Raw genomic sequence first — 12,346 nt, forward strand, 5'->3', positions numbered from 1 at the left:
CCCCGAGGGGATCCCACGCTGGACAGGGACAGGGACAGGGACAGGGACAGGGACAAGCACCTGCCCCCGCTGCACCCCCGGGACGGGACCCCCGGGACGGGACCCCCGGGACGAGCTCACTTTCGGGGGCTCCCCCGCGGACGCGCTCTTGCCCGGCCCCCGGAGGCCAAATCCGCGGTGTCATCCCCAAAACGTCCCGGCCGGAGCGGTCCCGGAGAACGCGGAGTTTTATCCGGATCCCGGAGTTTTATCCCCGCTCACGGAGAGCTCGCTGGGGAGACCGTGAGTGCTTTCCGCGAACGAGAGCCAGGGTGGGGGCTCAGGGGGGAGCAGAGGGGGCTGAGGGGAGGGTGATGGGGGGTTTAAAGCGGGGGGCTCAGGGGGCACAGCGGGGCTGGGGGGAGCTGTTGGGGGGTTTAAAGCGGGGGGCTCAGGGGGGACAGCGTCACCGCGGGCAGGGGGCACCCCCGGGCCGAGCTGCGGCACCGAGTCCAGGCGGGGCCCGAGCGCCGGGAAAAGCCCCGGGAGCGGGAGCGGAGGGGTTAAAGTGGAGCCCGGCCGGGACTGGGGGTCCCTCTGCCCCCCGGCAGCCCCGGAGAGAGGAGCTCGCCGTTCCCGGCCCCGGCAGCACCGCCCGGAGCGGCCCGGGAGGGCAGGTGCGGCTCCCGGGGGATTTGGGGGATTTTGGGGAGGCCCGGGCCGGAGGAGCCGCGGCGCTGGAGCATCCCCCGCTCCCTGGGGATGAGGCTTTTCCAAGGGAAAAGGGAGGAAAGGATCCTCCACCTGCTCCCCGCGTCCTTCCCGCAGGAATCCGCGCCTGGAAACAGCCTGGAAAGGGAGCCGAGGGAAACGGGGAGGGAAAGGAATAATGGAAAGGAAACGAAGGGGGAGAAGGGGAAGACGGAGGGAAATCAAAATTAAAAGGAAACGAAGAAGGGAAAAGAGAAAATGAGGAGGGGAGAGATGTAGGCGGTGAAGGAAAGTCAAGCGGGGGAAATGAAAAGGAAGGGAAAATAAAAGCGAGAAGAAAATAATTTCTAAAATCGGGATAAAGAAAAATAAGCAAGGAAAAAGAAGGGAAAGCAGAAAATAATTAAAAGGAAAGGGGAAGGAAAGAGAGGAGAAGGGAGAGGAAAGGGGCGGCTGCTCAGGTGAGCTGTGGCAGAAAGCCCCGAGCCCTTTGCTCCCTGTCCAGCTCCCTGCGGACCCCCAGAGCTGCTCCCCCCGGCCATTCCCTGCCCTGCCCGCGATGGTTTCCATCTGCTCCGGCTCCTCTTTCCCGTCTCCAGCCCCTCTTTTCCCTCTTGAACACCAGCCGGCCTGAAAAAAAAAAATATTAAAAAACCCGAATTTTCCCTGGTTTTGCCGAAGCTGCTGGAATTTTGCGGGTTTTTTTTGTGCCGGGCTGAACCTCGGGTGACAGAGGCGCGATTTTACCTCATTGATTGAATAAAAATCCAGTGGAGCAGGGAGCTCTGGAAGCTTTTTTTTTGTTTGTTTCTTTTCTTATTTTTTTGATTTTAAAATAGAAATGTAATGAATACTGGATGGAGAGATGAAGGATGTCAAGGGTGTTCCTCTGCTGCAGCAGCTGGAGATTGGAATAGTTAAAGGTAGGGGGTCCTGGGTGTTTCACCGGTATTTATTCCCGGTTATTTATTACATAATAATGTCATTATTATTATTATTATTATTATTATTATTATTATTATTATTATTATTATTATTATTATTATTATTATTATTATTATTATTATTATTATTCCGCAATAGATAACGCTGGTTTAATTCTCATATAATAACAATATTCTGTTGTTGTGCTGTTATCTAATGCCGCCATCCCGAGCTACATTATTTTGTTATTATCAGAATTTTTTCCCTGATTCAGGAATGCTGCGGCTCTCCCGGGAGTTCACGGAGCTCCTTTTCCATCGGGACCAATCCCAACTGGAAAATCCCGTGGGAACAGACGCGCTGAGAACCCCTGGTGAGTTCTGGGAGCCTCAGCCTGTGCTCCGTGTCCGACTCACGGCAAAATTCACTCCAAAGGGATTTTTTCCTGCGGCCTTTCTCCCGAACGCAGGGTTTGGAGGAGCCCAGGAAACCTTCCTGGCCGCCGAAGAAAAGAGAAATAAAATCCTCCTGCAGAGCTCCGAGCGCCCCTGCCGGCTCTGCCAAGGCCACAGGTTCGATAATTAACAGGAATATCTGTCAAAGGCAATTTGTCCTCCCCAAAATCCCTCCCTGCCAGCGGCTCCTCAAACCCACCCGGATTAAAACCGCACCAAACCCCCCGGGAGTTTGGATGTTTGGATTTTTTCAAATTAATTTTTCCCCCTAAAAAAAACCAGAAAACCAAACCCCTCTGAGTTCTGTGATCAGAGATTCTCAACATGAAAACGAGAGCGGGATCCTGGATCCATAAAATAAAATAAAATTAAATTAAATTAAAAATGAAATGAAATGATTTGAAATAAAATAAAATAAAATAAAATAAAATAAAATAAAATAAAATAAAATAAAATAAAATAAAATAAAATAAAATAAAATAAAATAAAATAAAATAAAATAAAATTCCTGGTGGGAAAGGTTGCTGATCCGAGGGCAGCACGGAGCGTTGAAAATCCGCAATAAATCGCATTGGTCCATCCTGCTTTTCTCTTTATCGGGATTTTTCTGCTCCTCCTCTGCCTGGGAAGCGTTCCGGTGCCTTTGGAATGCGGTTCCAGCCCCGAGCGGAGCGTGGGGATGCAGCTCCAGCCGCATCCCGCAGCTCGGGATGTGCCGGGATCGCCGTTCCCTCCCAGGGCTGGATATTTCACAAACACCCAGGATTTGGGGAGAATCCCGCTTGGCGGCGGGCTCTGGGGCTGGAAGAGGGGGGGATTGGAGGTTGTTCCCTAAAAATCCTGCCCGGAGCATCCGGGAGAGAGGAGCGGGAGCAGCCGCCTCTGGGAAGGGCTTGGAGAGCCGGGATCCCGCAGGGAGCGTGGCCAGAGCCGGGATCCCGCAATGATCGTGGCCAGAGCCGGGTTTGGAGAGCCGGGATCCCGCAGGGAGCGTGGCCAGAGCCGGGATCCCGCAATGATCATGGCCAGAGCCGGGTTTGGAGAGCCGTGATCCCGCAGGGAGCGTGGCCAGAGCCGGGATCCAGCAAGGATCATGGCCAGAGCCGGGATCCCGCCTCTCCCTGCCCGTATTCCCGGGAAAACCGGCAGCCCTCTGCTGGAAACTCCTCCGGGGGGATCTCCTGGGGCAGCTCCTTCCCGTGGGGAGCCCTCGTCTGCTCCTGAAATCCCCGGGAATCCTGGAGAGGCTGGAAAAGCCCCCGGGACCGTGGAGCCCCGGCGGCTCCCTCAGCCTGGGGGACATTCCCTGGCTCCTCCGGAGCTCTGAAAGAGCAGCAGGATTCTTTCCCGAATATTTTCCTTGGGATCGAGGTCCCGCTCGCGGCTGAGCCTGGGCCGGGTGTAAATCCAGGCGGGATCGCCCCCAGCCCCGGGCCGGCTCTGCAAACCATCCCGGGCTGCTGAAACCATTCCCGGCGTTTTCCCAGTGGGATGGGGAGGCCGCGGGCTCGGCCAGGAGCGCGATGTTGGGTTGTGCTGCTGGAAAAACACCTCGGGGAGGCTGGAATAGCGCCGGGAGCCCGCCGGGATCGGCTCGGGCTGGGAGCAGGGAACGTGCTCCTCCTGGAAAGGAGCGGATCCGCTGGGATCCGGTGGTGCCAAAGCCGGGCTTTGGGGCTCGGATCGGGATCCCCCGGTCCTGGCAGGGTCTCGTAGGAAAAAGGGTGGGGTGTGCATGGGGGTGGCCTGAAAAGCGGGATCAATAATCCCGAGTTTTCCCCAGGGATGGCTCTGGACACGCCCGGCTGCGCGGCCGGAGGAGGGGGAAGCAAAGCCCCGAATTCCCCCTGGTTTTCCTCCAGGTCCTTTGGGTTTCCACCCGCAGGGCTGGGTGAATTTCATGGTGCCCAGTTCTGGGTACATAAACACCGAATTTGGAGTTTTCCAGCGTCCCCTGGCCAGGGTACCAAGCCAGGGCTGTGCCCAGGGTGCCATCCCGGCCATCCCAGACCAATCCAGAGGGTTTTCCCGGCCTTTGGAGCTGTTTGCCGGCAGGTAAACTCTGTCCGGGGCTCATTTCCCAGCAGGAACGCGGCTCGGTGTGAAAGCGCAGGGCCGGGGAGCGGCACAGAACATCACCACCATTCTAAAGGCCCCGAAAAATCACAGCAAAGCCCTGTTTGCTTCTCCCCGTGTGGCAACGGGGGATGTAAAACGGGATTTAAAGCTGGGAAGAGCTTCCTTGTCCGCTCCAGCCGATTCCTCCATCCCAAAAATCCCCCTCCCTCCGCTTCCAATTCCCACCTGGCAGCTCCTCCTTGCACAAGGCCCTTAAAATTAAAGATGAGGGGGATAAAAAAGAACTTTTCCTCCCTGCTCTGCCTCCCTGGATCCGAGGGAGACCATCCAAACAACCCAGAAAATAATTATTTACGGCCTTATAAATTGTTGTCACGAATTTCTCCAGGAGTAAAAAAACCCAACAAAACCCTCTTTGGAGGAAAATGGGATTTTCCAGGGTTTTTTGGGTGGTTTTTTTTTGGTTTTTTTTTGGTTTTTTTTTTTTTGCAGGTGTGTGGGGTTGAGTAAAACAATTTTGAGCTGACAAGGATTCGGGGTTTCAGACTTGTTTGGGGTTTTGGGGTTTTTTTTCCCCCCCAGGTAAGAGAAAGAGGCTGGGAAAGTTTAATTTCATTGGATAAAAGTTCAGATGGTTTTTGATCAGGTGAATCGTGCTGCTCTTGTGTTAGAGCAGAGGCGGGATGGGATTCCCTTGGAATGGGAATATCCGGGATGGGGAGCATGGGAATACAGTGGGATTCCCCCCGCTAAATCCGTCACTGCTCCCCCAAGGAAAACACCCGGGATATCGGATTTACTGCGCGTTATCGGAAGTGCTCCGAGCCAGAATTCCGCTAATTGGGATAAAATGGGAATGAAATTCCACATCTTGTCCTGGCAAGAGGGAAGCGGGAGCTCCCTTGGGAAAGGCTGCGCTCAAACAATGCTCCTGCCACTCATCCCGTGGCACCGCCAGCCCAGCGCTCCCCGGGCACTGCTTTCCATTGATTTCCTGGAATTCTGGGAGGTGTCGGCGGAATTTGACACACACGATGCGGGCAGATGAGCGAGTTGGATCCTTTCCTGGGAACGAGCGTTCCCGGGGCTCCAGAGCCGGGGGCATTTGTTTCGGGAGATCTGGACTCCATTTCAGGCCGGGAAAATCCCGCTGGAGCCCAGGGAGACGCTTCCCACTCACGTCAACAGATCCCAGGAATGCACTGGAAAGCCGGGCTTGGCTTTAAAGCCAGGCTTCGGCCTCGCTTCTGCCAACAGGCGAGGGATTTAAGGGAACATTTCTGGCCTTACCTGGCTCTGGGCTCGTAAAAGAATCCTGCAGGATGCTGGAAGTTTTATGGATCCCCTGCGTCACCTGGGAGCTCTGATGTCCCGGAATTATCTGGATAAACACCATGGATATGCCCAGACAGCAGTTTTTGGAGAGCCTGCCCCGTCCTTCCCCTCTCAGCCGTGGTTTCCCCACGGGAAAAGTGAGGGATTTCCAGCCCAAATTCCCGCTCCTGCCCCTCTCCACCTTCACTCCTCCAAAGGCACCAATTCCTGCCCCAAATCCTTCCTCCAAAGCAGCCCAGATGGGGAAGAAATTCCCCCAGGATGTGGCCCGGATCAGGTCACTGTCCCCTGGGACACACCTGGGAGCCTGATGGCTCCAGATCCTTCCATGAGGAGCCAGGAAAGGATCCTTCCTCCAGGGAAAGGGAGTGCCAGCATCAGGGAATCGCACTGGGAGCTCCAAACCCAGCCCAGGCGGGGAGAGGAAAGAATTTCCCGGGATGGAGGGACTGGGAGGGCACGGGAAACCCTCTGCCACGGGTTTCTTTAGCCTCTCCTCACCCGCTCCCAGATCCAGCACCTGCAGGAATTCGTTTCCTCGGGATGAAACCCCTCCAGTTTAAACCAGGAGATAGCAGCCAGGGAGAGGAGCCATCCCCATCCTGAGCCTGGCTCTGGCATTCCCCATTGGAAATAATTTATATCCTCTGGTCTGCCGGGCTTGTCCCACCAGCCCTAATGACTGGTTCTGTTTAATTTTCAGCTGCTTAATTGCAGCCGAGCACTTCAACACCACTAAATTAAAACAAGCTCCCAGCGTTTCCTTGCCTGGGCTCCTGGCCCCGCTCCAAGGGCTGCTTAAAGCAACCTCAGATGCTTTATTCCTGCCACACAGGCTGCTCCCTTCCCAAAAAAATCCTCTGTGTACAGCCTAAACCCACCGGAGCAGGAGCAAGGAAAACAACTTCCAGGCAGGAAGGGAGTGGGACGGGGCCGCATTCCCAAGGGTGCCCAGCCATTCCCATGGCCTGGAAAATGGTTTGGGGGGCCAGGAGGATCCAACACGGGAGCAGATCCCAGCCTGGAGAGACTTGCCAGGTGGAGAAGCTGCTGGTGTAGGGGCTTATCCCAGGTAATTCCACGTCTTGGAGCAAGTTTCCCAATGTGGAAGCACTTTGGGTATCAGGTACCCATTAAAAAGGAGCCAGAGGAAATGGAGCTCCAGCAGCAGCTCGGATTCCCGGGAAACGGGAATTTCGGCTGGGGATGTGCCTTTCCAGCACCGTGCCAGGGGCACTGTCCTCTTCTGACGGATTTGCTTTGGGGATGGATGTGCCTGTGCGGGGCTGGGAATCCATCAGCGGTGCTGGGGACACGGAGCTGGGAGAGCAAAGGACAAACGGGATCCGGTTCTGCAGAGGGCAGGGAGAAATGAACTGAGGCCAAAGCTGACCCCTCTCCATCCACCCATCCCATCCCATCCCATCCCATCCCATCCCATCCCATCCCATCCCATCCCATCCCATCCCATCCCATCCCATCCCATCCCATCCCATCCCACCGGCAGAGAGGGAGAGACTCAAGCCCCCAGCGAGGGGGGAAGGAGGGAGGGAAAGCCACCCCCGTTAATTGGAGGGTAAAAATAACCCGAACCTGCAAACAAGCCCATGGAAAACTCCTATAAACTTGAAAGGCTCTGGAAGCCGAGCAGGCTCCTCATGCCCATAAATAATTTCCTCGTGGATCAGCGGAAACAATGCAATTAGGGGCCGGCTGCGTGCGGCAGGGTGGGACGGCAGCCAGAGAATCCCTGGGAATGCTCAAACATCATGGAGCAGCCCCGGAGCTCCTCCAGGGCCCGGAGGTTTTGGGGTTTTAAGGGCATTTTTGGCCTCTTCAGACAAGGCAAGCGCTGGCATTGGAGGGACTGGATGGATCGGGAAGCGGGAACGCTGGGGCTCGGCCTTCCCGGGAAGGGGCTGTGGGATGAGGGGATGCTGCTCCACAGGGCTGGGTCCATCCTTCCCATTCTCCCCCCCAACAAAAAACCTTGGCAGAAATCTGGGCAGAAAGAGGGAAAAAAGGAAGTCGGACACTGGACACCCGGAGGAAGGAGGAGCCCGAAGGAAGCCTGGGTTGGTGCCAGGTTACCTGATCCCGGTGCGGGCTGAGGGTGGGAACCGCAGCCTGCCTGATCCTTATCTCGGCAGGAGAGAGGGGCCCAGCCCCGTTCCAGGAGAGAGAACGGCTCCGGAGCGCTTCCTCCCGCCCAGCTCCGAGCAGCAGCAAGGAGAGGAGGCCCAGAGGGGGTGACCTGCACGGGATCTGCTCTCCTGCCGAAAATTCCTCTCCCTGGAGTTAACAAAGCCGACAATAAACCTGAGCGGGATGGATTTTCCTCAAAATGCTCAGTGGTTCAAATGCTCTGGGATCCCTTCCCATCTCCTCCGGGATCCCTTCCCATCTCTCTTAGGAGCTGGAGGGGCTCCTGCAGTTTTCTGAGGGAGTGAGAGTGGCAGTCCATCCATCATCCATCCATCCATCCATCATCCATCCATCCATCATCCATCCATCCATCCATCCATCCATCATCCATCCATCCATCCATCCATCATCCATCCATCCATCATCCATCCATCCATCCATCCATCCATCATCCATCATCCATCCATCATCCATCCATCATCCATCATCCATCCATCCATCATCCATCATCCATCCATCATCCATCCATCATCCATCCATCCATCATCCATCCATCATCCATCCATCATCCATCATCCATCATCCATCCATCCATCATCCATCCATCATCCATCCATCCATCCATCCATCCATCATCCATCCATCCATCATCCATCCATCATCCATCCATCATCCATCCATCATCCATCCATCCATCCATCCATCCATCCATCCATCCATCCATCCATCCATCCATCATCCATCCATCCATCCATCCATCCATCATCCATCCATCATCCATCCATCCATCCATCATCCATCATCCATCCATCATCCATCCATCATCCATCCATCATCCATCCATCCATCCATCATCCATCCATCCATCCATCCATCCATCCATCCATCATCATCCATCATCCATCATCCATCATCCATCCATCCATCCATCCATCCATCCATCCATCCATCCATCCATCATCCATCATCCATCCATCATCCATCATCCATCCATCATCCATCCATCCATCCGTCCATCATCCATCATCCATCCATCATCCATCCATCATCCATCCATCCATCCATCCATCCATCATCCATCATCCATCCATCATCCATCCATCATCCATCCATCCATCATCCATCCATCCATCCATCATCCATCCATCATCCATCATCCATCCATCATCCATCCATCATCCATCCATCCATCATCCATCCATCCATCCATCCATCCATCCATCCATCCATCCATCCATCCATCATCCATCCATCATCCATCCATCCATCATCCATCCATCATCCATCCATCATCCATCATCCATCCATCCAGCCATCCATCCATCCATCCATCCATCCATCCATCCATCCATCCATCCATCCATCCATCCATTCTTTTGATCCCCATTCCTCCATGCCCACCCTCTTCACCATCTCCAATCTCCACCCCAAAACTCCTCATTTCCTCTCTGCAGGACACAGAACTGGGGGTGACCCCAGGCCATGTCCCTATCCCGAGGAACTGTTTCCCTTTGGGAGCCACCAGCACATGGAAAAGGGCTCCAGAGGCAGCCTGTCCATCTGCCCAGCGGGATTTTCTCTGGAGAGGGCTGGGCCAGGGTCCTGCCTCTGAGTGCTCCCCACAGCCCTTCAGGAGGCTGCAAAAGTGGGAGGATGAGCCCAAGAAGGGTGAGCAAATATCCCAGGATACTTTGGAATGGGGGAAAAGGAAAAAGAGCCAGAGGGAGCACAAGGAACCTCCCTTCCCACCAGCCCCCTGTATCTCCACACTGAGCCGCAATTCCCTATCCCTCATTTTGGATATTGGAATCCCAAACACTCTGAGGAGAGCCTCCAAGGCTGTTTTCCAGCATGGATCTGCTCCCTGACGGCCCTGGTTCTGCTCCATCCCGGCTGGATGCTGGAAAATCCTCGCAGGCCCAGGATTCAGAGTCACCCTATCCCTGCCTCCGGCTTCTCCAGGCAAATCCCGGCGAGCAGGGGCCTGCCGAGCAGGAAAAGGCCCCTGAAGGGGATATCTTTCACCTCTTGGTGACTTCTTCCACAAATATCCCGTCCTTCAACACCTCCTTGTTGACAGAATCTCTGTCAACAGCGCCTGAACTTCACACTCGATGCCAATCTCCGCACCGAGCGGAACCGGTTGTGCCACAAGTGCCTGGCTGGGAACCCTTTCCATGGAAAGAATTCCATGGAAAAATTCCTCCTGGATTCCCTGTGTGTAAGGGCACCTGGCTGTGTCCCTGTGCCAGCTCCTGGGACACCTGAGGTCCTCAGAGGTGGCAGGAGAGGTGGAGCTGCTCCATGAAGAGCTCCTGGCATAAAGTGCATTTAAATTCCCAAAAAGCTTCTGGGATTCAGCAGGACACTGCGGATAATCCCCACAGAACCCCCCGAGTTTTTGGGAGGGGTTTTAAAGCTCATCCCATGGGCAGGGACATCTTCCACGACCCCAGGCTGCTCCAGACCCCCTCCAAGCTGGCCTCAAGCACGAGCAGGAAAAGTTGTTTATTATTTTAAAAGATTGCCTGAAAAAGTCTCTGGAGAACAAAAATAAAACCCAAAAAATTGCATTTAAAAATTGGTATTTTCAGGTGTAAAAATGCAGATTTTTACCTGAAGGGGTTTTTTTTTAAGTGTTACAGGAGTTATGGAAAGATGGAGGGAGGCACCTTTATCCTGTCAGCCGTCATTCCTGGAAATGTAAAGATCTGAAATTTGGGAATGGAGAAAAAGTTGGCCAGAACAAAATTAGAAATATTTATGGATTGTCAGCGCTGCTCCCCAGCTGTGCATGTTCAGCAAAGGTTTACATGTTTAAAACAAGAGCGGAAAGTAAATTTTCCTTTCAGAATAGTTTGGGAGAGGAAAAGAAGCTCCTCCGGGCTGGGCGGGATTTTGGGAAGAAGCTTTGGGGTGGCTCCAGTGGGATGCAGGATGTGCCTCCATGCACAGCTCAGGTGTCAGAATCCTTGGCTGGGAAGTCACCTGGAGGGGGGAAAGAGGGAAAAAACCGGGAAAAGAGGCAGGAATGTGCTGGCAGCCTGGAGGCTCCCTCTAGCGCCACTTCCCAGAGCTGCGGGGACCGGGAATCCTCTCATCCCAGCAGGAAAACCTCTGGAGGGGACAGCGAGCAGAGCTGTGCGCAAGGGGCCCGCCCCAGTAATTCCCTGATCCAACCTTTCCCTGATCCAGCCATTCCCTGATCCAACCATTCCCTGCCTCAGCAGTTCCCTGATCCAACCATTCCCTGCCCCAGCCATTCCTTGATTCCAGACCTTCCCTGTTGTAGCCATTCCCTGTTCCATCCATTCCCTGCTCCAGCCATTCCCAGTCCCAGCCATTCCCTGAGGACACGTCTATCCAAAATGGGTGCCCGTTTCCAGCTGGTGCCACCCAGGCCCGGCGCAGGGACCCTCAGGGCCACCGAGCAGGGCGGCCTCGGCCGGCCCGGCCTCCCTGCCCGGATCCCGGCGTGGCAAATCCCGGGAAGCGCTGAGAACCGCGGGCAGGGGCAGCTCCCGGCCCCATTCCCTGCCCGCAGCTCCCGGCCCCGTTCCCTGCCCGCAGCTCCCGGCCCCATTCCCTGCCCGCAGCTCCCGGCCCCATTCCCTGCCCACAGCTCCCGGCCCCATTCCCTGCCCGCAGCTCCCAGTCCCGTTCCCTGCCCGCAGCTCCGGGCCCCATTCCCTGCCCGCAGCTCCCAGTCCCGTTCCCTGCCCGCACACCCGAGCCCCGCTCCCCACGGATCTCCCCCGGGACAGACCCCTGGGGCAGAGTTCGAAGGCGCTCCGGGATCCACCTGGATGCTCCGTGACACCCCACACGTGTCCCCTGCTGTCCCTCTGTGTCCCCCGGGAGGGACAGGGACAGGGACAGGGACAGGGACAGGGACAGGGACAGGGACAGGGACAGGGACAAGGACAAGGACAGGGACAGGGACAGCCATGGGGACAGGGACAGGGACAGCCATGGGGACAGTCCCTGTGGAGCAAGGGACAGCCAGAGCATTTTCCAGCAGCTCAGGGACCACCCCAGACCCCAAATCCCCATCCCATGAGGAGCAGCCTCATCCCGCTGTGCCCTGGGGAACGTGACTCTCCAAGAGCCCAAACTCCCAAATCCCACGGGATCGGGGCCGCTCCCAGCAGCGCTGCAGCATCTCCAGGCGCCGGGAGATGGCAATCTCCATCTTCCCGTGGCATTCCCGGCCCGCGGGGAAATCCCGCTCCAAAGGAAGCGCTAACGGGAATTCTGCTGTGTCCGCCTTCCCGAGCAAGCCGGGGGAAGGAAGCTGGAGTGTCCCGGTTATCTGTTTGCCATCCGGCCCGGGATTAGAGCTCCGTGGACTCAGCTCTGGGTCAACACGGCTTTATTGGCTCCCGTCACTGCGGGCTGGCCGAGCCGAGTGAGACATCCATCCTCCCTCCTTCCACGGCGCGGCTTTTTTGGGAAAGGGACAGGAAAATGGGGGTTTCGCCCAGATTCCCAGCATCCCCTCCCTTCCGTGGGGGCTGGGAGAGCGGGGGGCGCTTCCCCGCTCCTGGAAAAGGGTTCTTAAAACAAATAAAATTTACGACTATTTAAGGAAATAATCCCAATCCTAGGAGTAAACACGGGATTGAAAAGCAGCCTGGGGATCCCAGCGCTGCTTTCCCGAGATCCCCATGGCTCCTCTGACCCCTGGAAGGTGGAGTGGGACACGTGCAGACACAGCC

Source organism: Poecile atricapillus, chromosome 3 (assembly GCF_030490865.1).
Source record: "Poecile atricapillus isolate bPoeAtr1 chromosome 3, bPoeAtr1.hap1, whole genome shotgun sequence".
Classification (NCBI taxonomy): Eukaryota; Metazoa; Chordata; class Aves; order Passeriformes; family Paridae; genus Poecile; species Poecile atricapillus.